At 44.2% G+C, this 4572-nt stretch overlaps 1 non-coding gene across 1 annotated transcript; it reads right to left on the bottom strand.

The window, feature by feature from the left end:
• Nucleotides 1–541: 541 nt before the first annotated feature.
• LOC129685729 (U1 spliceosomal RNA) lies at nucleotides 542–709 on the bottom strand. Its single transcript, XR_008721524.1, has one exon. It is a non-coding gene; the product is annotated as a U1 spliceosomal RNA (small nuclear RNA).
• Between the last annotated feature and the right edge of the window lie 3863 nt (nucleotides 710–4572).

Raw genomic sequence — 4572 nt, 5'->3', positions numbered from 1 at the left:
TGAGATGCAAAGAAGGGCAAGAAGCAGATTAGGAAGAAAGCCAGGTCTCTCAGTTTCTTTCAAATGCTGCTGATCCTTCTGTGATCTCTCATTTTACTCCACGACATCTGAATCATTAGGAAGGAATGAAGCTTGTCAAGCTGGCCACCTATAAAACCAGCCTAGTCCTGGGAGAGGGTCAGGTGAATGGCTGTGGAAAGTCCTGGGTGACTTGGCTGACCTGAATAAAGGAAGTCCAAGGCCATCTGGAGACAAATTTCTAATGTCACACAATGACTCTTTGCACTATGGACTTCCAAAACTGAAAGAAATCCAGCAGTCTTCCATGGTGCCTATGGGACATCAATAGGCCAGCTCTTAAAGAACTAATATTAAGTGGCTCTCTAGGATAGTCTCCAATGGCCATGTGTGAAAGGGTTCTAGGGGTACCTTTGTACCTGCAGTGCTGGGAAGGCTTAAGGAGCGGAATACAAATACCATGCTTTCTGTAGGGAAAATCCATACATGCTTTATCAGCTGGGACTTTTTTTTTTTTTAAGGGGGCGGGGAGGCTCAAAAGCAGTCTCTCACTACCACAAATTATGTAGTTGAGTTACCCACATTTGGGGAAATCACAGGGGTCAGCACACCCCCAGTGCAATGGGTGAGCCTTGCCACCGTGGGAAAAACCACTCTCGTGATTATGGTGTCTCTCATGCCAGGTAAGTGTCAGCTGGGACTCTTGACACAAGTCGAGTCACCTTCAGTTAAGCAAGGCCCAGTGGGCGTAGTCAGGGTCTCTTAATATCTTACCTTACCTTAAAAGTTACACCTGAATCAGAGATTGGACAAGGAATAAAAACCAACAGCACTGTTCTGGATTGTGTGTGTGTGTGTGTGTGTGTGTGTGTGTGTGTGTGTGTGTGTACATATGAGTGCAGAAAGCCAGAAGTTTGTAACATTGGCTATCTTCTCTTCCTTTACTTCTTTCCACCTTTTATTTGGAAGAAGGTTTTTCACTCACTGAACTTGGAGCTCAGTATTTCTATCCCTAAGATCACCACGCCCCCAGCCCCTGCACTGGAGTTACTGGATGGACCTCCGTGCCCACTTTTATTCATAAGTGTGGAGTATTAGAATTCAGACTCGGGTCATGCTTTCACAGCAGGCACTTAGCTGAGCCTTTAGCCCACCTAAATAGGGTGTTGTTAAAAAACAGTTTCTTCGGCTGGGTTTAGAGCACCCTAAAAAATAGAAAAGAAACTATTCAAAGACAGAATCCATGCTTTCGGCAGAAGTTTTTGTGTTTGAGACATGATCTCTAGTCAAGACTGGCCTTGTTTTTGCTTTGCAGCCAAGGAAAACTTGGATGCAGCTGATCCTCCCGTGTCCCGAGTGCTGGGGCAGGTGTGTAACACCACACCCTACTGAGAAGATATTTTCACTTGCCGTTTTCCACACAGGGAAGGAAACCAGAGCTTTTGTGACGAACACGTGTTTTGGCATGCCCGTTTGGCAGTGAACACTCCGGACTCTGCCTCCCACTCACCTACGGGGTAAAAAAACATAGGGATGGCACAAACAATCAGGGATGTAGGGCTACGCCTCCAAGTAACGAACAGGCGATGCGTGTCTTGTCAGTGTCCCCTAGATGTGTAGAACTGGGGGCTTTTGTGAGCTCAAAGAGCTGAAGGCCAACTGCTCCCTTAGAATGATTTCGTTGTGAGGAAAAGGAATTCAGTGAGTTCAAGACACCATTAGCTTATGGTGACTAGCCAACAGGAAACACAATCCTTAGGTTGCTGAGGGAATTTCCAATAAAATCACTGAAGGGGATGACATTTGACGTAGTTGTCAACGATGAGTATCCCGTATTTATTATTTCACTTCACCGTGCTCCTTAGGTTATCAACCTATATGCATATGTGGCCTCTTAGATAGATCCATATACGGCCCACATTACATAGCATTTCTTAAGTTTCTTTTATGGGGACTTAAACTTATGTCCATGAAAAGAATACAAAAATCTTTGTCATACGGAGAAACAGACTAGAGAGATGAAATACTCACAGAATGGCCAGTCATTGGAAAGCAGCAATTTGTCCTGGGTGTGTGTGGGCCTTGAAAACCCACACACAACTTGAGGCAAGACCAGAATATATAATACATATCCTTTCCTGGTCTCCACATGGGAGGGCAAGAGGAAAATTGTGAAGTGAGGTCTTTGCCCCAAGAAAGCCCCATAGTCCCACTGGAGAGACAGAGCTGGCCAGAAAACATGTCCTGAGTACAAAAGTTCTCAGCTGTCCTGCAGGGCCCTAGACAGCTGTGCACCCGATGGAGGAGGAAGGGATAAAGCTGGCCTGGATGGGTGGGTAGAATTTCAATAAACAAGAGGAAGAGAGAATTAACCTCAGAGCTCCTGTGGGAAGGATTCTTGATGGTTTCTTTCCATTGTCTGCGTGCTACCAGTTGTCTCAAATGTGCAGTCAGTCGCAGGAGGAAAGGCAGAGAAGCGAGGCTGAATGTTGCCTGTGGACCATAAAGTATAAGTGGGCAGTTAAGCTGGTAGTAAGGAAGGCAGAAAAATTACGCTTTTAAAAAACAAGGCAGATTCCCTGCACTCTGCCCAAAGGTTGGCCATAAGACTCAACATCTGTTTTGATACACTGAGGGGTAGAGCCTTTCAGAGGCCCTCTGTGGCAGGCTTCTGACTTATTCCCTGTTTTCCCCTTCTTCTGATGTCCATCCTCTTTGCCCTTCTGAATGGAGACTGAACATCTTAGCCAGAGTCTTCCTTCTTGATTAGTTTCTTTAAAACCTACAGATTTTAGTAGGTTTATCCTATATATATGTCTAATATCCACTTATGAGTGAGTATATGCCCATCAGGAGGAAGGAAAGGAAGACCTCCCCTGTCAGTGGACTTGGGGAGGGGCATGTGTGGAGAAGGGAGAGGGAGGGAGGGATTGGGAGGAGAGGAAGGAAGGAGCTACAGGGGGGATACAAAAAATAATACAAAAATACAATACAAAATTAATACAAAAAAATACCAACAAGAAATGAACCGGAGAGTGGTGGTACAGACCTGTAATCCCAGCACTGGAGACTGGGAGGATTAGGAGTTTAAGTCCAGCATCAGCTACATAGGGGATGGAGTTTGAGGCCAGTCTAAGGCTACTTGAGTTCATATCCCCCCAAAAAATGCCTAAGAAAAAGAAAAAAAAATGCTTTGTAACCTAAAGTACCATAGACATAAATAAATAGATATGAATAACATAAAAATGTGATCCTCCCAATCCCCATCCCAGACACACCTTTAAATCCTTCTAGGTGTGACACACCTTCCCCAACTCTTCAAGCATGGATTACAGCTGCCCTTATGACTCTGCTTCCAGAAGCACTCCAGGGATCCTAGATACCTTATGCCACCCTCTGCTGCTCTGGCTTGACTCTGGAAAGAAATGCAGGAAAGGACCCAGAAGTCTGCCCTTTCAGGCTGCAGCCTAAGAGTGCATGGGAGCTGGGATACTTTGTCAGCCACTAGCCACGAGGCAGTCAGTTAGTGGGATGAATGAGCATGGTATAAATCAGCCTACAAAAGAACTAGTCGGGTGGGGTGGGAGAAGCTGAGCTTTGCCTTCTGTGCCCTCCATGCCATTTTTGGTAACTGAGACCAGATGGGCAAGCAACAAAGGAGGTACTTTGCTCCCTTTGAGTTTTTCTCATGAGGGCCAATGTGGCCCTTTCCAGTGCAAAGAGTGATTGTAAGGCCAGACTAGAAATAGTTCTTTTGGGATCTGGAAAGGAGAATGGTGTTCTAAAATGAAGGGTATCCTTCATGGGCTAGGGTACAAAGAACTACTCTGTGACAGAGGGTTTCCCAGATCAGTGGCTGTTTTGCAGTATCTTGTTCACCAGGTTTTTGGGTAAAGGATGACCCCATTTCTGAGATCTGGCCATTGAACTTTACCTTCTGTGGTGAGCACAGATTGGAACTTAGGAAACAGGAACCTCTGCTGCAGGGACTCTGGGACAAACCATCAGTCCTCTTTATCCATCCTCTTGAACAGCTGGCATGGATTTAGCCTGACTTCGAAGTCTGTGTCTTCTCTCTTTCCTTTTATCATTTCATTTTCCTCCCTCTGTTTAGATGCTTTCCTTTTTCCTCACAGTCCACTTTTTACATTCATATTCTACACACACACATTTTACATATGAAATAGAATGTGTGATAGTTGTCATTCAGAGTCTTACCATTTTCCATTTTATTTAATATCCTAGTCTCTAATTTTACCCATTTTTCTGAAAATGACATTATTTTATTCTTTGTGATTGACTAAGTATTGTGTAAATATTCTACATTTTTCTTTATCCATTCATATGTTGATGCATGTCTAGGCTGCTTTCATATCTTAGCCATTGTGATTTCTGCTGCAATGAACTTGGTTGTTTGGCATTAGAGAATCTTAAGACCAAATCATTAGAAGTCAGGAACCATCTCTATAGGGCTAAACAGAAATCAGTATATTCTTTTCTAGAAATATACCAGGTTGATCTTGAATCCTTGTTGATTGATTGTTCAGTGGTTGA

Source organism: Psammomys obesus, unplaced genomic scaffold (genome assembly GCF_907164565.1).
Source record: "Psammomys obesus unplaced genomic scaffold, mPsaObe1.curated_primary_1811, whole genome shotgun sequence".
NCBI classification, from domain to species: Eukaryota; Metazoa; Chordata; class Mammalia; order Rodentia; family Muridae; genus Psammomys; species Psammomys obesus.
The sequence above is the reverse complement of the archived record's forward strand: the minus strand, read 5'-3'. Positions and strand labels throughout refer to the sequence as shown.